Source organism: Amblyomma maculatum, chromosome 2 (assembly GCF_055883805.1).
Source record: "Amblyomma maculatum isolate TAMU_Amacu chromosome 2, ASM5588380v1, whole genome shotgun sequence".
In the NCBI taxonomy this organism is placed as follows: domain Eukaryota; kingdom Metazoa; phylum Arthropoda; class Arachnida; order Ixodida; family Ixodidae; genus Amblyomma; species Amblyomma maculatum.
In genome coordinates this window covers 42,321,869-42,345,918 of record NC_139345.1, presented here as the reverse complement: position 1 = coordinate 42,345,918, position 24,050 = coordinate 42,321,869, and the positions used below count along the sequence as shown (strand labels likewise).

At 43.9% G+C, this 24,050-nt stretch overlaps 1 protein-coding gene across 1 annotated transcript in view; it reads left to right on the top strand.

Moving 5' to 3' along the window:
• Positions 1-24,050, top strand: part of LOC146198514 (oxytocin receptor-like) — a 75,744-nt gene that overhangs the window by 6,130 nt on the left and 45,564 nt on the right. The gene's annotated exons all lie outside the window — the stretch shown is intronic.

The window sequence follows — 24,050 nt, the reverse complement described above, 5'->3', positions numbered from 1 at the left end:
AAGAACAACTTAGATCTGAACTCCACGTAGCCTCTTACCGAGAGTTCATCGCGGCTATTGCCTTCAGCTCACATTGAAAAGCTTTTGTCCATGATCTTTCTGTGCGCAAATATGTCATTTTGTTTCTGGCGTAGCTAGAGCGAAGAATGTCATTCAGCAGCTAGTAATTCCCCTTTTAAGATGTAATAAGGTATGCTTTATTTGCTGTGCTAATAAAACTTTTCAAAATTATTTTCGACTTATACTTAACGTTCCGTTACAGTCGTGTACTCTGACTACTCAGGCGAGAGTGCCACTATTTGGCCTATGGTAAATAGAGTTTAAATTAATATAAGCTTTAAAATATTGTCAGTTTCCAAAGAAAAGTTGTTAACTAGCAGAAAACAAACAAACTATATGATGGAGTCCTTCAGCGAACCTGGCTGGCTCGCACGGTTTATAAAGAAAGCAGCACGTGTCGTTTTGGTGTCCACGATTAACGCGAGTTTCTCTGTTTGTTACCCTATTTTATCAATTGAGCTTACCAGCAGTGTCTTCTGGCGTTATAATTGGTCTTCTGTGGTGTATTTGATGTTCGGCTACTGATACGAACTTCTCGGGTTAGATCTCAGCCGCGGCGGGTCCATTTGCACGGGGGAGAAGAATTGTAAATTTTTAACGTACTTGAGTAGGACGTCCGATAGCTTTTGTGCAGAGATGAATGTTAATAAAGACAACAATGGGCAATACACAACACGAGGCCGTGTTGCAGTCTTCACGCGGGACGACCGGCTGCGGCAATAACTACAATGTTTCGCATTCGTTTCTCGCAGAAAATTCCTAGGTTCAAATCCGCTTTGCTTCAAAGGATTTTCTCTTTATCCAGCTCGGCACATGCAAACCACCACATTATTGTTTGGATTTGATCGTGTTAAGTATTGCTGTCAAACTAAAATTACGCGTGGTGTTAACAGACTAGACCGATAATACCACGTAAAAGAAGATTGAGGTACTCGGGCCAGGACACGTGGACTGTAACGTCGTGATCTGGCGGGCCACTCAGGAGTCAGGAAATAGCAAGGTCGTTGCTCGTCTCTCACGATCGTGTACTAGTGTGCTATCTCACTACCGCACTACTGCATAAAAACGCCCTCTGTGCTGTGCGGTGCCAATGCACGTTAAATAAACTGAGACATTCTAAATTAATCCCGAGTGTTCTACGACGACGTGTCTCTAGTCTGTGTGGTACTTCCTGGCATTAAACTATACAATTTGCAATTTTCTCCGCCTCAGCATGCTGGTACAAACAAGAAATGACTGGCGATTGTGGGGTAGTACATTTCGGTGGGGCTCAGACTATTAGGCAGGCCATTGTGGATTGTTCCGGATTAAGTTGGACGACCCGGTGTTGTTTATCGGGCGCTGACCTTTAACAGCATATACAGGCATCTGCGCACTCATTTCGCATCGAGATATTCCGCCCAGGTTTACAAGAAAACCTGCGCAGCTTCAATTGATGTAATTTTTCTGCGTGAACTTGTGGTTCATATAATAATTACGATCACCCCTCAAAATAGCCTGACGAAGTTACAATGAGGATTCACAACCTCTCCTCTTGAGGATAGCTGCAACGCAATGCAGTGCAACCTAACAATAATTCTCTTTGCTGTGAATGATAAGCCTTCTGGCGCACTTCATTCAAACTGACCCGTGACGGACAGACGTATACAACCATGCTTGAATCACAAAGTTATGTGACCGATAATCGATAGGCGAGTCTCAATCCCCTGACCAACGATTAGAGAAGAACAAACACGCGTCAAGAACGTTTTTACCTGGCGCTAGACAGCCTTAGCTTCTAATGTGAAAAAAAAAGTGACCAAGCAAACAAGTATCGAAAAGAATTGCTTTCTTAGAGTAGCTACCCTCTCATACTAATGCGACTAGACACTATAAGGCCCGCATCCAAGGTGCCATTAAACGTTGTGTGATGGCGTACTACAAACATTTTCCTTTAAAAGTATCTCTTGTCGTGTGACAAACTCATTGTGTTGCTACTAGAGACGCCTAGCTGGACGACTCTGAACTTACGCTAGCTCACAATTGAATATCCGGTTTCAGTTTAAGTTCATACAATTAATTTACATTAAATGCGCAGTTGTATGCGCCTACCTTTTACTCACCTCTAATTCTACAGTGACGCTTCTTTTACTGCGTTTCTTTTTCGGAGTAAAGACTATTTCTGCAACTAGCATTAGGTTTAGCCCTTTTGTGTCGCAATGATAGAATGTCCGACTCTTCATACGCTCATTAAAAAGCCGCACTCTTTGAAAGTATTAGGCAGGAGTACACAAAAAATACATTATGGCTTGGTTTATGCTTGGGCTATGAGTTTGAACATCTCGGAGTGACTTAGGCTGTAGGTGAAATCTTAGTGAAAGGCTCGTAATTTAGACCATCGATGGTTCGTTGCAATTTCTTCATATCGTTCATCACACAGACGTCTTGCGTCGCGCCTCCATCGAAAAGCCCGGGATCGAACCAGCTTCCTAGGGTTGAGCAGTCGACGGACCCAGAAGGAAGCCCATATTTTCTGCCTTAGTGTAGACGAATTGGCAAACTTATGCTCCTCGTTCGAAGTCCATCGATACGAGCATCAAAATTCGACTTGCTGGAATTCTGCCTGTTTCCGTGAACGATATTTTAGGTTGCCTATAAATCCATGCTTTCACAAGCATGCAAGCAACGTGTCCTTTAGCGTTGCGAAATAAAAAGAACCGTCGGCTAAATCACATGCACGTCAACGCACACTCGTTTTCTGCTCACGCTGTTCGCTGCCGCGAATGTGATAGAGTTCGCGTACAGTATGGCCAGCTGTGCTCCCTTAGCCCCTCCAGTAATAAAAAAACTACGCTTAGTTTGCGTTTGCAAGTGCCGCAGTTTTCAATGCGAAAGTATTTCTCCTGTCATGAGTGGCGACATCCGAGTGTGTGAGCAGAGTGTGTGGACAAAGCCTATCATCACAGCATATCCGCACGACCAAGGAAGTTCGTGGGTTCGAGTCACAAAAATAAGTTGTGGGCTCAACTATGGCCAAGAGGCTGAGTTCCAGTCAAGGTCGAGGGGTTCAATCACAAAGAAGGTCACGGTTTAAAGTGCTTGAAAAGATCATGGGCTCGAGTGCCATAAAAAACCTTGGGTTTGAGTCCCAAAGCAGGTGGGGGACTTGAGTCATTCACTAGCGTCACAGCAACTGTGATGCCATGTATGAGAACGAAAGTTCAAATCCGTCGCATGCCTCATAGAAACTGTGACGTCAGAATTTCCAGACGCTTTGACTCCCTACGTGCGTAAAAGCAAAGGCTCGCTCGCGCAGTGCCGCTTCGATGGCTCGACGAATGCTGGCTTCACAGTTGCAGGGAGTCCAACTTTTTTAGAAATTTTATTAAATACAGTCGCCATTGAGCAATCTGCGCTAAAAAGTCGTTATACAAAAATTGCCTACAAAAGACTTATACAGTCTTAGCCCCCTCTGAAATGACTCAGCGGTACGGGCGCTTGACTGCTCAGCTCAGGGTCGACCTGGGCCGCGGCGGTCATGTTTAGACAGAAGGAACCTGTGTACTGTGCGTTATCATTACACTTTAAACAACTGTGGATTCACGAAAATATTTGGAGCCTCCACGACAGCGTCTCTTAAAACTCGGGCAGCCTTGAGACACCAGAAACCAAATCAAACCATAAAGTCTTCACCTAGTATATTTTCCACACCATGCATAGAGCCGTGCTAAGTATTTTGCGCCACATAGAGGTAGTAACACAAGTGCGATTTATTCCGAAAAGCCAAAGCAATAAAATTTAAATTCTCCGGCACAAGTTTGGCAAATCTGGTCTAGCAGCCCCTGGGCTGCATATCGAGATTTACGGAAATCAATACGTAAATCAAAATATCTAGCTGTCTTACCTTCTTTCCTCTAAAAGAAAGCAGATTTGTTATTCAGATGAACCTTTCGTAGTGATAACTTCCGCTTTGTCGGACGTCAATGCTGGACTCGGAAAGCAAATTCGGAGGACAGAGCGACAGCTGTTGCGACGAACGTTTTGCTCGACCTTAAGTGCGTTCTACAAAACTAAAGACATCGAGGTTGGAGACCTCTACAAAAACAAGTAGATCAAGAGAGAGAACGAATAAATATGCCGAAGTGGCGGCAGAACGACACGGGACTTTCGACTGCTCCCTGCCGCCATAGATAGATAGGTTGTGGAAAGAGATGCAAAAAAAGGGCAGCAGTGTTTCGTGTCCTTTCCGCGGAATGAAACTGTGGTGTTCATACGGGAAAAAAAAAATAAAGAAAAATATCAGAGCTCTCTTTTTCGTCTAGAGTTTTCTCTGAGTTTGCATCCACTGATGGCCTGACGGCCTACTCAGCGCAACAAAAACTCACCGACATGCAGAATTAACAAGTTGCGACCATTAATTATAGGCGCAACGTACACGGTGGAAAAACTTCCGCCCATTAAGAAAACTGCTTCGGACTTCCGGTCTGCTCGAGAGTGTTGCTTTTTGATCGGCTTCTCTTCACGTACTAGCCAGAACGTTTTCATAGGCATGCGCGCAAATTAGGGAAGCCCATGGTCACTCATTAACCATGTAATGCATTGATCGTAGGCTTCACCTAAGCTGCTGCTCCAACTCGTTATTCCTTGTCAGCACCCGTGGTGCATCATTGAAACTGGGCTCAAGCAGCTAACCGGAACGAAAGTGACAAAACTGACACGATTTATTGTTTGCTACACGTAAGCATGTAATGTTTGTGAGCTACATTAAGCTCTTGCTTGTCAGCACTCTCTAGCGAGCTCTAACTCACCCTTGCTTGTCAGCACTTACACGGACATTGCAGTGCAAGCATTATTTTCTTTCAGGGTAACAAGCTGATGGCGATGGTGAAATTCGCCATAGCGCTTGGCATTTCTTGTAGTCTGCAAGTTAAGTCCCTCGGTGCCAGTCTCCCCAACAGGGCCTTTATAGTTAAAATTATGTTAGCTGTATTCGTCTTAAGCGGCAAGACACTATGTAGAGTCGCAGCGCAAACATTTGTGCAGTATTAAGCCAGAAAAGGGTCGTAAATTCCGACGTGCAACGGACAGGCTATATAGTTTAAATGTCAGATTTGTTTTGTGCTTTGTGAGCTATCTGTTGGTGTGGAGTGTAGAGCTTTTTTTTTGTTACCAGTACTGCTCAACATAGCCTGAAATAAGCAGCGCGGTTTTATATACCGCGCTGTTTATATACCGCGGGTTTATATACCGAAAAACAAAGCAAAAATATTTAAACAAGTGTTAAAGGCCCCTTCTCTAAGAAATCTGGTGTCAGCGTTGAGAGCTAAAAGTTACAGGCATGTCTCTGGCAGCTGGTCTGCAGGTGACATGACCGTGAAATGATTGGTCAATGGGTTTTGTGACATCACGAAACCGTATGACATGGCCGAGTTGGCAGGAGCTACCAACACGGGCTTCGCCTTTCAGATGAAAGGGTACCTTAGATCGGAATGCAGCCCTCTGAACTTTTGTAGTAAACATATTTATTAAGAAATTAGCGCTAATACTTGGCGCTAATAATACAAAAGGAAAGAAAACACACACGACGATTGACAAGCGCTACTACCTACTGTTTATTGGGGTGTGAACACAAGGAATATAAAGGGAAATAGGAACATGCGCAGATGATACAGGCACATACGTCACGCAACTGCAATTCGATTATGGCAAAAAGAATCAAGATAAGCACATTCAGTGTCATAAATCTGCAAAGACGCGTCACTCGCACAGCATACAAACAGGCATGGCATCTCCCACGTCAACTGCGCCACAGGAGTGGTATATGGTATCCATTGTTAATCTTAACAGCGCGAACAGGAATACACAGGAAAAGATAAAAGGAAGCCACAGTACAAGATTAACAATGGATGTTTACCAACTCGCCCAACAAAGTATATAGCATACCCCTTTAATGTGGGTTTTCTTATGCAGGCCAAACTGGCCGCTGCATTGTTGACCGGCTACCAGAGCATGCTAAAAATATTGATAAGAATTATACAACTTCCAACCTTGTGCGGCATGTTCATCCTGCGTTAGTTCGTGTAGGCCACGATTTGAGAATACTAAGATTCTAGGCAGGAGTGCCAAGGTAAAAGCTCGGCTTGTGCTAGAGGCCTTCCGTGTCAAAAAATTATCTGATCGCAGTGCGAGTGACGCGTCTTTGCAGATTTATGACACTGCATGTGCTTATCTTGATTCTTCTTGCCATAATCAATTTGCAGTTGCGTGACGTATGTACCTGTACCATCTACGTATGTATGGTACAGGTACATACGTATGTACCTGTACCATATTTCCCTTTAGATTCCTTGTGCTCATTAAATTATCATCATCATCAGCCTGACTATACCCACTGCAGGGTGAAGGCCTCTCCCATATTTCTCCAATTAACCCGGTTCTTTGCTAACTGCATCCACTTGACCCCTGCGAACTTAACCTCATCCGCCCACCTAACTTTTTGCCGCCCTCTGCTACGCTTTCCTACCCTTGGAATCCAGTTTGTTACCCCAAGCGACCATCGGTTATCCTTTCTTCGCATTACGTGTCCCGCCCATGTCCATTTCTTCTTCTTAATTTCCACTAGAATGTCAGTAACGAGTTATTTCTCTGACCCAACCTGCACGTTTCCTATCTCTTAATGTTACCCCTACCATTTTTCGTTCCATAGCCCTCTGCGTTGTCCTCAAATTAAGTAGAACCGTCTTGGTTAGCCTCCACGTTTCAGCCCCATAGGTGAGTGCAGGTAAGATGCAACTGTTTGTACTTTCTTCTTGAGCGATACCGGTAAGCTGCTAGTCATAATCTGCGAGGGTTAGCCAAATGCGCTCCATCCCAATCTTATTTTTCTTGTTATTTCCTTTTCATAGTCCGGGTGTGCGGTTACTACCTTTCCTAAGTAGACATGTTCGCTTACTACTCCCAGTGCTTTGCTACCTAACGTAAACTGTTGTTCCTTCCCGAGGCTGTTCAACATTACCTTAGTCTTCTGCATTATTGATTTTCAAGCCTACCTTTCTACTTTTCCTGTTTAGGTCATCAATCATTATTTGCAGTTCATCCCCCGAGTTACTTAGCAAGGCATTGTCATCAGCAAATCGCAGATTACTCAGGTATTCTTCATCTACCCTTATTCCTAACTGCTCCAATTCCAAGTCTCTGAATACTTCCTCTAAACAAGCTGTGAATAGTACTAGGGAGATCGTGCCTCGTTGCCTTGCCTTGTGTACACACCCCAATAAACAGTTGGTAGTGCTTGTCAATCGTCGTGCGTGTTTTCTGTCCTTTTGTCCCAGTCCAAGTATTAACGCTAGTTTCTTCTTAAATATGCAGAACCAACTAGCCCGACAACACGCACTCCTGAATTGTAGTTAACACTTCTGCTCTAGGCCATGCAAACACATTCCCATGGCTTGGTTATACCGGTGATTTATATCTGTATCACCTGATTTGTCCCCAGTAACGCCAGCAATAACCACAAAAATAAGTGCGTATGGTATAACAGAAGTACAAATTAAAATATTAGCCATTAAAGGATTAGCAGAGTGCATGTACTCGAAAGATGATCCGAAAGGGCAGCCGGCAAACGGCAGACCGTTAAAGGCGGAACCCAAGCGCCCGCCAAACATTTCACACGAAGGTTGGCACTTCACTCCAGACTTCACTCAGCCAACGAGCTGTAAACGGCAAATTTTGGGTAACCAAACTCGCCATTTTGGTAACGCTGGCTCAGTGATCTGCATTAACTTTTTTCCTTCATGAGTCTTCGAAATTTTCTTTCAACCTAACAACAGTTTACGTTAGGTAGCAAAGCACTGGAAATAGTAAGCGAATAGGTCTACTTAGGACAGGTAGTAACCGCAGGAAGGAAGGAAGGAAGGAAGGAAGGAAGGAAGGAAGGAAGGAAGGAAGGAAGGAAGGAAGGAAGGAAGGAAGGGAGGAAGGAAGGAAGGAAGGAAGGAAGGAAGGAAGGAAGGAAGGAAGGAAGGAAGGAAGGAAGGAAGGAAGGAAGGAAGAAGAAAGAAAGAAAGAAAGAAAGAAAGAAAGAAAGAAAGAAAGAAAGAAAGAAAGAAAGAAAGAAAGAAAGAAAGAAAGAAAGGAAGGAAGAAAGGAAGAAAGGAAGAAAGAAAGGAAGAAAGGAAGAAAGGAAGAAAGGAAGAAAGAAAGAAAGAAAGAAAGAAAGAAAGGAAGAAAGGAAGAAAGGAAGAAAGGAAGGAAGGAAGGAAGGAAGAAAAAAGAAGAAAGAGAAAAGAAAGAGTTATGGAAAGAAAATTGTTTTCTTCTTACCTTCCACGTCACCTCAATATTGAACACCCTCGCTTACAAGTAATTGGCCGTGTAGTGAGTTAAATTTTGCTCCTACATTACTAACATTATGTCACTTCTCTGCTTTTAAGCCACCAATCTTCCAGCCGTTTTTTGCTAGTTTCCACCGCCAGTTTATTCACCCGGCCACTGTTATCTCTAAAGCCAAGAGCTTCAGGAACAGTGATTGCACCTGCATCAACTTCCGGATGGATACCATTGCATTCGAGTATAATATGGTCAATTGTTTCACTGGAGTTTCCACATACAGCACATGCGTCATCTCCATTGTTAAATTTCTTTTTGTAGCTGCGTATTCTAAGGCACCCTGATCTAGCTTCAAAAAGTAGGGCACTGCCTCTTGAGTTATCAAAGAAATCTTCCTTCCTGATCTGCATTTTCCACTTTCGGTATAATTCCACACTCTGTTTCTTTTCCATCGAATTTATCCAATTTTTACCTTCTGTGTTTTTCACCTGTTGCTTAATGCTCTTTATTTCTCCGTCCTTGTTACTAGCATACTTACTAGTTAGTTTCCTAGTTCTTTTCCTCCATTGTGAGTCAACGCTTTTTAGGTACAGGTATTTAAATACCTTAGCTGCCCATCTGTTACTGTCCAATTTCCTCAGGCGTTCCTCATATAATATTTTACTCTGAGCTTCCCGTACTTCGAAAGATGACCAGCCCATATCTCCCTGTACCGCCTCGTTTGTAGTTTTGCTGTGGGCACCTAGTGCTAATCGTCCAACGGATCCCTGATTTGTTTCTAATGTCGATTGTACCTCTGATTTTAGGCACAAAACCGCATTTCCGAAAGTAAGTCCGGGCACCATAATTCCTTTCCAAATACCCCTAAATACCTCATACCTATTGTATCCCCACAATGCCTTATGCTTCATTATCCCGGCATTCCTTCGCCCTTTGGCCTTAAGTGATTGCTCATGTTTTCCAATGTATACCAATCCTTCGTTTACCCATACCCCCAGATATTTATATTCTGCTACTCTAGGTATTTCAAGGCCTTGAATTTTAAGATCCTGATCAGTTGAGCCGTTGAAAATCATCAGACCCGACTTAACTGCGCTGAAACTGAAGCCTAGAGCGTCCCCTTCGTCTCCGCAATACTTAACTAGAGTTTGCAATTCTTCCAGACTCTCAGCTAGCAGCACAATATCGTCTGCATACATCAAACCGGGGAGGCGCTGCTCTACCGCCTTTCCACCTAATTTGTATGACAGGTTAAAACCTAGGTTACTGTCTTGTATCCTCCGTTCCAGGTTTATCATATAAAGCATGAACAGCACCGGTGATAGAGGACAGCCTTGTCTTATTCCTTTGCATACTTTGACATCCTCCGTACTTCTTATCCCTTCCCACGTAATTTCTACTTTGTTATCCCGGTATATTTCCTGTAGAAACTCTATTATCTCATAACCGATACCTTCTTCTTTTAATATGTTCCACAGGAGTTCCCTGCTTACGTTGTCGTACGCCCCGTTTATGTCCAGGAAGGCCAAATACAAAGGTTTATTTTCCACTCTAGATATTTCGATGCATTGGGTAAGCACGAACAGGCAATCATCTAAGCGCCTACCATTTCTAAAGCCGTTCTGAAGTTCTCCGAGTATCTTGTTACTTTCAACCCATGCTTGAACCTTTAATTTCACCGCCTGCATGGCTAACCTGTACATTACAGATGTTATGGTAATCGGCCTGTAGGATTTTATGTGCATCCTTTCTCCTTTTCCTTTATAAATCAAATTCATTTTACTCTGCCGCCAGCTGTCCGGAATTTGCTTATTCGCTATGACTGTTTCCAAAGCTTTTAACAACGTTTCCTTACTTTTTGGAACGAGTTCATTAATCAGCTTGATCGGAATTCCATCTATTCCTGTAGATGTGTTTTTAGGAATATTTTTTTCTGCATTTTTCTAGTTTAGATTGGTCAGTTCTAAGCTGCTTTGTATTCTGCTACCTTGTGTTGCTTCCTGATTTGCGGAGATTACCCTATCGTCGTTCTTAAATGACTCGGCTATAACTGATGTAATGTAGTTCACTGCATTTTCTCCCTTTAAACAATTTCCCTCGTTATCTTGAATCCGATCTTGCTTTCTTTGATTCTTCTTCCCTAGCCAGCTTATATGGTTCCAGAATTTTCTTGCTCCGCCTCTAGAGGCATCGTGTATATCAGCCATCCAGCGATCGGTGGACTGTCTTATTTTACTTTGCACGAGGGCCTGCACTTGAAGTTTCTTTTGTCGATATGATTCCCATTTTTGGTCGATTTCCTCCTGAGAAGCCTGTGCTTTCTTTGCCATTCGGTGTTCCCTTGAAGCAGCCCGTCGTTGTTCAATAGCTTCCCTGATTTCCTTATTCCACCAGCTCCGTGGCTTCCTCTTTCCATTCCAGCGGTTTGCTACTTTAACCTCCTGAATTTTACTCCTTATGAGTAGTTCTACCTGTTCATAATTCCAGTCTTCCATGGGGCTTTTCTCTATTGCTTCCTCTATGTCTGCAGCTATCTGCGCTATTTTATCGTCGTTTAAATTTGCGTTTACGTTTTGTCTAAGTTCCATTTCTCTTTTCATCAAGGGCCCCATCTGCAGACTAATACGTTTATGATCACTTCCCAGACTACACTCCCCTTCTTCGTCTATTTCCATTTTTGTGACCTTGCTATAAATTTCCTGCGACATTAGACAATAGTCAATGGTCGTCTGCCTGTTGCGGAATTCCCACGTGATTTGGCCCTCACATTTTGTTTCTCTATTTACTATAACTAGATTGTGTCGCTCGCAGAAATCTAGCATTAGCTTCCCGTTACAATCCGTGTATCCATCCAGATCGTCGATGTGGCCGTTCATGTCCCCCAGCAGAATAATATTGGCCCCGTTTCCAAACTGGCTTATATCGTCACTGAGACATTCAACAAGATCCCTGTTTTCTTGCCTGCATTGATGTCCTGTTCCTAAATAAACTACCCCTAGCCATCCTTATGCCGGCAATGGTTCCTGAAACCCAGATATGTTCTTTACAAGATGATTTAATTCTTTGCCAATTTGTTCCCTGGTGTATCAACATACCTACCCCTCCACCCTTTCTTTCCGTTCTCGTTCTGTTGCATGCTTCCCAGACGTAGCCTTCTATAAACGGCGGATCTTCTAGATCCCTGAGATGAGTCTCGCAAAGAGCGTACACACCTATTTTGTCATCCTTGCTGCTGTTCTATCTCTAGCCATTTCGCTCTTTTTCTACCTCCTTGCATGTTTATGTAGCTGATCCTAGTGTTAAATTTCTTTTTTGTACTTTTCTTTCTCGACCTACTCTTTGCCATTTTTGGGGGATCAGCCTCCATTATTACACTTTCTACTGCTTCACTTCTAACTACCTCTGTGCACGGAGTCCTCGCGGACCCCCTAAAACAGCTACAGCCCTGCCTGCCAAGCGCCTGCCGATCTCTGCTCCGACCCTTCTGTTAAAATGAATGCCATCTCGCTGAAAAGCCCTACCAAAAGTAGGGCCCTCTGAGCAGCGTCACCTGGTGACAGATAGCGGAAATATTGTAAAAATGAATAAAAACGCATTTAAAGCCTGCCGTACTATTTGCTTCAATGGCGCAATGGATTGACACTACTTAACTTAGCGCTGAGCGAATTTAAATATTTATTCCATTCGATTAAGTGTAATTTTTTTTTTAAATTTTTTGCACACCATTGAAGTAAGCTACCAAAATCTTTCCGCTTTCCGGGGGGCTGTTCCCCTTTACGTTGGAATATGTGATGTTTTTAATCGCTAATAGCCGCAAAAACCAGCCGTGAACAGAACCACGAGGTGACGGAGTGACAACGGTAACACTATAAATCAGCTTCATCGTAATCATTTCGTGCCTTCAGTGAGTGTATGTTATCTTTAGGTTGCGCTCAGAGACACCTCTCGGTAACAATCGCCGTTAAACACGCTCAGAGGCATCCAGTAGGAGAAAGAAGTTGCAGGACCCTACCGTTGAGGAGACTGAATTACGCAGTTGACAGCTCCTGCCCGTGGCATACGGGTAACTTGAATTCAAATGTCATGGCAGCTGATTTCTTTATGAGGAGACCGTAGCTACGCCTCTTCACGGTGTAGCAGCGGCCCCCCGAGGTCTCGCTTTGGCTATCGTAGTATTGCTTTCGAAATAAAAGGGAAGTGCTGCAGTTTGTCTTCGATCGGGAGTGCACGTTGAACAAAATGCAGGCACGATGTGCCTCGACTCGAACACGAGCACAATAATAGTCATATTCTCATAAAAATATGACTTAATGCACTGGCTGACAGTTGACTACGCAAACACTACCCTGTGTGTTGCATGCATACATTTTCCAGGACATTGAGTAGCATCCTGTTTAGCGCTTAGCATTTTCCGCAAGCGTATGCATCCATCTAGTGAGTATGTTTTAGCAATACTAAGTGCACGTGTGAGACCGCTCTTTCTCTGTAGTCTGTCTTCTCTAATGTGCCGACAACTGTAGCAAAATTATGTCCAATGCAAACTTACATTTGGCGTCATTTGGTGTCGCACAAGGCGAAACATAAGCTGCCTTAGTTTGAATACGCACTATTTGTTTCTTTTCACTTCTCCTTCCCTTCTAGTTACCTCAAATGGCTTGCATATCTCTCGACAGCATATACATGAGATTGGGAAGATAGTTGAGGTTCCGACTCCGTGATAAGAAATTAAGCACTTTGGCACAGCGCTCTATAGAACGCGCAGAGCAGCATGCGAAATGAAGCAGTATTTCTGGGCTGGATTGGATTTCAAAATTAAGAGCCTGCATGAGTTTCAACGGCAACTCGTGGTTCTTTTTCTCTGCTTCGCGCGAAAACGTTTTCTACTTAAATTAACCACGCAACGTATCCCGTACTGTAATAAACATCCCAGTACAAAATATCAAAACAATGACATTTAGTTCCTTATGTATTTTTTTCGATGTCTGTTAGCTTCTTTCATACATTCCTTGAACGAGCTTCTCAACACACGCGCACACACACACACACACACACACACACACACACACACACACACACACACACACACACACACACACACACACACACACACACACACACACACACACACACACACACACACACACACACACACACACACACACACACACACACACACACACACACACACACACACACACACACACACACACACACACACACACACACACACACACACACACACACACACACACACACACACACACACTAGTTATACTAATTGGCTGATGAGACGAAGGTTCCGCACCGGCTTCATATCAATGACGAGGAAATGCAAAAATGTCCGTTTTATATGCGATGTCAATGCACCTGAAAGAACGTCAGCAAGTCAAAATTTTTCCGCAGACTTGTTCTCCTGATAGTGCTCATAATTAAGCGGCAGTTTTGCAAGGTTAACCACCCTCTCCTCATTTTCAGCGCGCGCACACACAAATGCTATTAGCGCAGGCCAATTCAGATGTGCAAGTGTACGTGTACGTCGTACAGTGGATAAATTGAATCCCTGCCGTAAAGAGAAGCTTGATCGTACTTTCTGCATGTGGATGTCAACCACAGCCTCATTTTTCTGCAATACGAGACACATTCATTTCTTTGTTGTTGATTATAACATCGTCATTTTACATTATCGTGTTCGTAACACACAGCTTTAGGCTTTCTTTGAAGTTATATCTTTGCTGTTTCTTTTTTTTTTTCCTTTATTTTCAATTTCTTGTTAAGCTTGAATTGCTTACGTGCTTATGGCGACAGCTTGTTCCTTTTCGTAAATTCCAATTATCTATACTAAAAAAAAAAAAAAAAAACCCAGCTTCGTTTGCAGGGAGTGAAATCTGCTCCGACTCTAACCTGCTGAGGTAAACATCTCCTTTTTATAAAGCAGTCGGTTCAGCACTCAAAGCCCTCTCCGTGACAAGAATGCGTGAAAGCACTCACGTCATTCCTTGTTTGCCCTTGTAATCGCCCATTCCTCGAAATCTTGTCTTCGGTTCCCAAGAATGTCAAGGGCCGGCAATGCCACTTAGGAACGAGAGACACAGATGAAAAACAGGAAGGCATGACGCAATGTTCACACCGGCTACCTGCCAACGTTGTAGTTGTTTTTTCTGTATTTTACGTTTTGCATCCCTTTCGTTTTTTTTTCTTCGCTCGCTGCGAGATTGCCGCCCGCTTTTAGCGACGTCTTTCGACTGCTTCTGAATGATCAGGACTTCGTTCTCTAGACAAACAGTGGACATGGCGGCTGCTGAGAGGAGATTGGAGGAAAAAGCAATTTTCTCCTGTCCTCTTTTCGGTTACGGGGGCCACAACAGCTTTAATCGATCGCCGTTTGTACTGCAGGATATTAGGTCCCGAGGTTTCCCGAGCGACACATTAGTGCGTCACCTCGCGTGGAATTTCAAGGGCTGGTAGAGACTCACGACACGGCGGACACAATGCCAAACAAATACGATTAGTTACTGAGGCGAAAATGAAAACTAGTGATCTCGTTGAAATGCGGAAGTGTTAGAGGGGTCATGTCAACGAAGAAAAAAAAAAAAAGAACAGCGGTGTACCATATTTGAAACGCGTAACGTAGAGCTGAGAAAACTTGCTGCCGAGAGCAGGATTCGAAGCTGAGGCGGGGCGTACAGCCCAGCTTCGCTCTCCGCAGCATTACGCTACTGGGCCGTTGCCACAGCGCTGTTCTCTGCTTTTCACGAAGAAATCGCCCCCCCTCCCCCTAAAAAAAAAACAAAAAACAAAAAAATAAAAGTAAAGTTGCGGTGATGGGCGGTTCGAGTACATGTCTGCCACCACTCCAGCCTTCCTAAATGTTTCTTTTTTTTCTTTTTTTCTTTTTTTACAGCAGTCGCTGTCGTCTATACATTCATTCATGCGTAATGCAGTCCAAAGGCCTATGGCGCTGTGCTTTGGAAACTTATCGCCTTCGTCGACTATCAATGGTGCGCGATAGAGACCGAACAGATGACCAAGTGGATACTTGTACATGACACCCAAAGTCCTAAGCGCTTCCGGTTTGAATCATATGATTGATGGCTTTTGTTCGAACGATTGATCCGATATTATATCTCATTTGAAGATGTTGGTTAATATTCTTAACATCTGCAAAAAGATAGAGAGGGAGCTGCGCCGCTAAATATATGTCGTGGCAGCGTCGACGGCTCCCTCCCACGGCACGGCTCCCTTTGCAAATCCTCTTTCGCGTACGTGCACTTTCCAACTTGATTGTTAAATAGTTCTTTAACTTTTATGACGTCATATGATCAGGAAATGGCCTTCCAACTCGGGTAGCTAGTTGGAGATGGGAGGGTTACATGGGTATTGCACCATCGCGGACCCTAGAATCCTGAGTGAGACAAGTTGCTCATAGTTCTCGGAGGCACATTTGTGCGGCTTTAGTTAGAAAGCGGAGATTTATATCAGCGTCACATGGAATGGACTAGAATGTAATAGCTGGCGACTGTGTGATGATTATGAACGAATAATGGAAGCTCAGATCAAGGAATGAGTGATCAAGCGAGTAAGAAAGTGCCTGCAAGCGGACGGGGATCCATAAGGGGAAATCACATGGCAGCCGTTTTCGGTGTTACGTCACACTGCTAAAAGCGGAAACTAAGAAAATCTTTGCTGTAGTGGAGACGATACAAAAATAAATAATAATAATAACTACGATATTATCTCTGCGGGTTTACGGGTGCATTTGGGTGAGCATATATAAACGTCATTTTTCAATAAAGATTTCGTGCTCACCTGGGCCACTTGCCGCCGGCAGTCAGGATGATGACCGTGCGACAGCCGTGGTGCGGCCTAAACGCAATTAAATTTCCTTAAGGCGAAATCATCCTTACTCGGCTATGTTTGCGAAAACGTCTGCAAAACGTGGAATCAAAATTTAAAGTGTGATATGACGCCACATTAGAATAAAACTTGTAGTAATAAATTTGTATGTAATGACAAATTGTATATAAATGTCATGGCATGCTTAGTCATGTTCTGTGAGTAATTATAGTTTATTCATGAGTCATAATAACTTGTATGAGCCACCCAGATCGGAGATCCAATACGCATGACTGTGGTGTCATTGGCTTGTGTAAGTGAATCAAAGTCATGGCCATGACAACTGTATAGTCATGACACTCTAGAAGCTACTAAAGAGCCACCAACTAACATGCTTTCGCATTTAGCCATTGCAGTTCTCTCAGTTTTTCGTAATTTAGAGAAATTTACGAGAAAGAGGTGCTTCACAGCCGTGCTATGGGTACATATTGGAGAGCTTTGGAATAATTTAGAATAATCAAATCTCGTAAGGATTCTGATTCGCCTTCATAATCTAGGTAGGGAAATAGATTAGTCTTCTGCGCCAAATTCGACTCCAGTGGTGAGGTCGTACCATTCACCTGTTTGCAATAGCATGAATGGTCATAACTTCGAAGAGATTGCAATACCGTTCACATTTTCGCGCGGATACTTTCTGAGACCGACCGCAAATATGTGCACGCAGCCTCGGCGATAACTAAAAAAGCAAATGCAAAGTCGAAGCTATGGGCATGCATTTAACATCTAGAAGATTATGTGAAAGGTAATTTAAATGATGATGGCCGTTCAAGACGTTATTTTGAGTTAGTTCAGGTGATAGGGCTGTTTTCTTATTATTATGTTTTTGCTGAGGCTTCTTGCTGCATTACGAAAGCCACAATAAAGTTCGACTTCGTTAAAGGTTGCGCCCAAAAGCCATTAGGCGTTCGCTGTCATGAGTCTTTGCAGGTTCAGCCACTTGCTGAGATTTTCGGCTGTACTCGTCCTAATACCAGTTGCTCGAGAGAAAATTCGCTGGGCCGATGCTATCTGGCCGGACACAAAGGAAGGCGGGCGTGCCCTGAGGCACACGCCCGGAAATGCGGCATATGCTTGGAAACTAAGGAAATATTTCTTTTGTAAGAACAAAGATGAGCACCCGCTTCAGCAGCAGTGCTTTCGCTGCGCTTGTGAGCTTGAACTGCCTCACTGCGGATTGTCGTGAACCGCTTCTCTACTTCTCGTCTTCTGTCAGCACCGCCGCTATAATTTGTTTATTTAGGCTTTTGCCACACCAAAATTAGTTACTACGTAAAAGTACACAGGGCTATTCTTATTCAACAGATTTGCTTTTCCGTCTTGAAAGAAAAAAAGTTGTTATAATATATTGAAACGATTTTTATAGAGTTCCCGATGGCGTGGTCTTTTTAAGCTCATTACTACAATCCTTACGAATTGCTAGATATGTAAACAAGATGGCTGTTCTAGAAAGAATTTTTTTTTTAAATTCGAAGTGGTTGCTTTTGGCGTCCGCAATTTAATTAATGCAGAATTTTTTTCTACCTTGAAAACTCAGGTCATCAGTTCTACGGCCGCGTATCTGATTTTGTGCCTTTCGCTGGTGAAGAAATTTAGTGGAAAGGCCCACTTTCTTACATTCGGTGCAAAGTCGGTACGGAAACCTTGTGTTAAGTTTTCATATTCCTTTCCCAAATTCTAATTCCAGGGGCGATTCGTTTACGAGTTCTTTTAACGAGGCCAAACACGATCGTGATTGGCCTTGTTGAAAGAGCTTGATTTTCTATATGAACAGGACATCGCTGATATCAGCTCCTTCCCACCTCATGTCGAAAGCGTGTTGTTGGGGAATAATTTGTGCCAAAGTGATTCCCGACTAGACAACGTGGTGCAAGAATGCCACACACAGTGTGTCCTCTCGATACTAAACTGAGGGGCGCACCGAATGCTGTAATCTCAATGCTCCTTTTCGGTTCCTTTTTGCAATAAAATGTCGGTAGTAACAAGAAAACGTTTCTGAGAGGGTCACGTTTCGTTAGGCTCAAGAGGTAAATTTCGCTGTCTTATCCAACGCGCAAGCGACTTCCACTGGTGCTGCAACGGCTCGTAAAGGTCTCGCGGGAGCTACTGCGAACAAATGAACCAGCCAATTACCCTGACACGCGTCGATGGCTCTGCCTTGGTATCAGGATTTCAGCAAAAATAAAGAAAAAGAGAAAACTAGTAGCTATGTAACTAATCCAATGACAGGCGAGCTAGCACCTTTAACGGGGACCAAACATTAATAATGAAGTTCTGGGTATTCCAACTAGGATAATTTAATCGCTGCTAGCTAGAGGTGGCGATGACCCGGAACCGGAATTCGCGGGAAGAAATTGCAGTGCATCTGCATAGGTTCGCTAACTTGGTTGGCGCTGACACGACGTCGCTCGGCCGTTCGCTTCGCGGAGTCGCGCTGTAGCCCCGCCATCGTGCAATCTCCGCGAGGGGACGAGGCTGCTCCATCAAGCCGACCTGCCAGAGCAGGACATAGAGCCGTCCGGTCAAGCGGTCGCCATCAGATTAACTGCGCCCCCTTGACCGCACATACGCACTACGCTCACCCGGCCACTCGATAGATATACAAGGAAAACCGAATAGGAGGGTGTAACCAACGGAGCACGTTTACTTGATGATCGCCACCATGCAGGCCGGCTATACCTGGCTATGGAAATGCACCCTCCCCCTTCCTCTCCCTCTCCACTTGCTGTCGAGAGATGCGCCAGTGGCTGCAGCTGTTACTACAACGGTGCAGCGACCAGCATTGGAGCGCCACCAATAGCATGGACAGGCGTGCAAACCTGGCCATGAAAGCTTCTATCTGCACGTTGCAGGCACCACGCCCGGATCTGATGTCGCTTTTTTTTTTTTTTTTCGCTGTTTGATGTGTAGAAACAGCTCTCTTGCCTCCACTTGCCTCCTTCCCTCTTTATTTACTTTGCCCTACGAGAAGTCATCCTTTTTGTCTCCCGGTACTATTGTATAACTGTTAAGGATGAAGGCAGCATAAATGGATTACCTTAAAGGAGGCTTTCGGGTAAATGCGAATGATAATAGGAAGAGTTGTTTTCAAGAAAAATCTCCAGCAGTCTGCACAGATGCGACCGCCTTTACCTGAACCTTCATTGCTGCCTGCCCAGTACAAAGATATATTGTACGTTTTTTTATTATTTCATCCAATAATTTCATTAAAACGAGATTTTTAAAGCCAGATTAGGAGGTATTATTTGAAAGTTTACGCAACGCAAAACGGTGAAAATAGTCAAACATAGTACCAAGCTACAGGCCAGTATCGGAAAATGTTTGCACTCCGTGTTATCCTCCATTTCTGTGCTGCTGTATACAGTTTAGAGAAGCTTCTTATGCTTCAGAAAAATGCAAAATATTTTTTGAACACTATTCCTGCTGAGGTATAAGAACCTGAACAGCTAAACAGCTATGTTTCTAGCGCCGAATTCACGCTTACTGCCCAATAATGGCAAGACCAAATTTTAAGTACAAAGTTTGGGGAATCGCCAGTAGGGTTGATAGCATTTGCTCTTGGTCAGTGCTTCTAATTAGGTTAGTGTACCACTTCGTTTCTCAGCAGGCAAATTTTGCCTTGCACATTTAGGGGAATCCTCCGCGATGGAGGATGTTTCATTCGAGGCCGCAATTACAGACAAACTCGATGGGGATTTTCCACAAAATGCATTTTAGCAGACCCGTGACGCAAAACTGGAGCGGAACAGTGCGCCGCTGGTACACGGTCGTGACGCCACCGAAGCCCGAACTGCTTGTCTTTGGCAGGCATGCGGATGTAGGGCGTCTCGTTGTGTTAAGTAGCGTTTGTTTCTGTCACCACCGTGCGCTGCAGAACACCCCCAACCGCCACCACCGCCAACACCACCACATTCACCCCTCCCCACTTCATCAAGAAAGCTGTAAGAGAGTGACTAATGGCGAAGAGGGGAGGATGTCGGTGCGCATTTTACTCTGCGAGCGGGAGCCAGTCAGGTGCTGGATCTACAAGTTTGATAATTTCGCAATACCTTGCAATGACTTTTTTAGGTTTCTTTTACTGGCCGTGCAACAAGATATGCATGACGCCTTCAGGTCACGACTGAAGAGTAATAAATTGGCGAAAAGGAGTAGCCGGAGCCTCTATGTGGCATTACTTTCTCCTTATTGTTCATGTAAATAAAAAAATTGCATGAAATGCCGTCGTCCTATTTCCCCATATACTATGTAGACCCAAAGCCCGCACGATCATAAGGAATACCGTACTCGTTTTCAGTCGGGAGATACCTGATACCGTGACGGCTAAACGAAACATTTTTCTAAAGAGTCTTTTGGTGGACGTCATAGAAGAAAACTTTGTCCCAGTAGTCCAAGAAAACAGGCTGAATAGTTTCATCGTTTTTATTTAGTAGAGAGTGGACGCTCCAAGGCATAAAAATCAATTTATCTTGCAACCACGCTTTAACAGGTAAAATTATGCTCTGTAGCCTGAAGAAGAATGCTTTGGCTGGATGACTCGTGCCCATTTCTTCAACTAGTTTTAGAACATCTTGACCTGGGCTTCCACTGTACATGACCCTATACAATGGGGGAGGTAACAGTGAGTCACATGTATCGCTTCTAAGTTTCTTCTGTGTCACGTGACTAAGATAGCCTAACGAATATCGTGTATGAAGAAAACGACAAGCCTGTACAACTTCTCCCGAATACCCACAAGTAGCTCCTTGTGTACAATGGCATGTAACAGCAAATTCAGATAAAACTCTGCTTAGTCCGAATTGAATACAGGATTTGAAAAAGGGTCGTAAGCACCCCTAAAGAAAATAAAGTGGTTAACTAGCTTCTACACAAATAAGCAATAAACGAAGACTTCCAACCTGTACGCTCCAAAACAGGTTGAGTGGACTTGTCCATTTCCAAGATGTACACCATAGAAACCCTGCAAACACCCTATGCAACTTTTGCACATTTAGACGTTAACAGTATAGCACTTGCACCACCTGCCATAGCTTGCTGACAAAGAAAAGATCGCAAACGGTTGCCCGTCCACAAATTGAAAGGTGTAATCCATCGAATCCTGCTAATTTTTCTCTCAACTCTGTAGTTTGATTTCGTCAATAAGGTTTGATACCATTATAAAATCAAGAGGGATACCTGAATACTTAGGTGCAATTGTTTTTACGATAAATTTCCGAAGACACTCGGTGTCCGAGGCTATTCACCATTCGAAACTCCCAAGCACTTCCCCCATTTGACGACCGACCGCAGTTCCACTTGCTTTGCAGAAAATTTTAACTTTTCTAACAACTTCAGCAGAGCACAGCAACATCATCAGCGTATTCCTAAACACAAACTTCATTCTGTAGTTAAAAAAAAAAAAAAGCCCAGCTTGGCGTAGTTGGTGAGCGGGCTCGTTAGCGGGCTCGGCTGGTTATCGGAGGAGTAGGAGCTCGATTCCCAGCGGAGGATGTTTTCTTTTTTTTTTCGTAAAGGTTAAACCCAATTGATGACCCCCCACCTGGTGACACATTTTGCAGACACTTCATGTGGTTCCGACATAGCCTAGTAATGCTTTCACCTTAATAAACGTCCGGTCCGGCAGAGCCGACCAATTTTATAATGAGAAAATATAATCCTTTCCAGTTTTATGAGATTATTGTTGACATGGACGATTGTAATTTCGCACTGACGCTTTCACTGGGCTAATGTTTCTTAATAGAATCTGACAGTAGAGAGCGCGTTAAAAATACGCGGAAAATATACGTTAAAGATATATCTGTAAAGAGTGACGTGAGCTAAATGTTTCGCTCGTTTGATTATTTATTGAAATTCATCCCACCCACCGTTCGTCCGTGCACACACCTACTATTGCTCGAGAGCAACACGCCCCGTATGCCACACTTCTGCCCACTACAATTCGATCGATTTCATCTCGCGGAACACTGTAGAAGCGCGCGTCGAAGTTGCGAAAATTTCTACACGTGTCTCTCAACACGGAGTACTTGCGAAATTAAAAACCTGTTGCAGTTTCCCATAGACTACCTGTGCCACAGCTCACTATTGATTGACAGCGTGAAACTTAATTTCGAGTGCTTTATAATTAATCCCCCCTCAATCGTGCGTGCTTAAATTAAAGTTCGACCCGGCACTCACTACTAGGGAGGCAACGTACACAACAGGTAAAGCTGGCAACGGCGGCCTCAAAGGCAACAACGGAGATCAAATTATGTACCAATTTCTGCCGCAACAAGAGTGTTCAAAGCCGCCTTAAAGGGCTCTTGCAACATAATTTGAGTGCCTTGATTTGCTCGTTTGTTACAACTCTTGAGTTATGGCGATGCTGTTACCACCCGGTCGTAACGAGCATATTTCACTATTTAATATTTTAGTTTCCTCGGAAAGCTAAATTATGATACTGACGGTGTCGGCACAGAATGGTGGTTTTTTGCAGCGGATATGACGTCAACTGTTGCGCGTTTGACTATTGAATAAATAACAAATGCACAACAAATTGTGTCCATTAGGAAAAATTTATGTCGCGTGGTTGTATTTTATATTAATTAAGTGAATCCAACATGTTAGACTACACAAGGGCTCTGCAAAGCAAGCGACCCAGAAAGCACTAGCAGAGGCGCTGGTCACTATGCAGCAAAATTAGATAGAAAAGAATTCAACGACTTGCTGGATGCCTGCGGATAGAGAGAAAGCTGCGGTCAAGGAGCGAGCTCGCGAGAAAAGCGCGATTGTTTGAGGGTGCATCGTTACAGGAATGTTCTTTCCCCCGCCTGCTCCTGGTATCTTTGTTTCTCATCATATTTCTGCGATGCGCCCGCGCGGTCTTAGCCAAGGAAGAAAGGCCGTCAAATTTAGCAAAAACCTGTTACAGCGAACAGGAAACCATGCGAAGCCATCTTCCGTGACGTTGCAGTGACGTGCTCATTTAGGCTGTTTCGATTAGTACCGCACATGTCGTCATTGGGAGGGTGTAAGGGGATGGCGAAAGACCGAGAAAGTTGAGTTGAGGGAAATATTCCGTTTGCTTGTCTTTTGAAAGCTCATTCCTTTTAACACGGGTTCTACAGTACTGATTTCTGTAATTCTTGACTCGGTACCTGCGTGATATTAATAACTCACCTAAAGCACAGCGGACACGCGTGGCAGGGCCCCTTTAAAAGTGAATGCACAATCAATTAAATTAGGTCGCTTTTTATTTATTTGATATTTCATTTAACTAAGTGCCTCGGCCTGAGACTCGCTGCCTCTTTTCCTAAATTACAAATCAAGGCGGAAAATGCGAAGTTTTATAGAGACGCCTGCATGGAATATTATTAAGCCGGAATATCAACTAAGCTTTGATAACGTCCGGAATATGCTTCGCACGGTCGTCGTAGTGGATGTACTGTTCTTAGATTGCCGGCGGGAGTGTAGCGAAGCAATATATGCGGTGCTCACGAGGGTGAATGAACCCAAGCTCACATTTTCGAAACTCAGTGATGCGTGTCACGGATATTAAAACATGCCATGGACTTCATCCTTAAGGTTAGACGGCGTGTGGGTCCGGGCTTTATTAGCAGCCCGTCAGGCCCGTGCCACACGCAAGCGGGAAGCGGGAGCTGTATCGGCGTACGCATACTTGCATGTGTTCGGTGTGCGGTTTTTAAAGCAAAAGCGTTTCTTGCCTCATAAATGGCGTCGTTAAAGCGTGCCCGCACGAGCTCTCATTCATCCATTGCATGGGTAAATAATATAATATTTTATTATGCAGTTATGCAAAC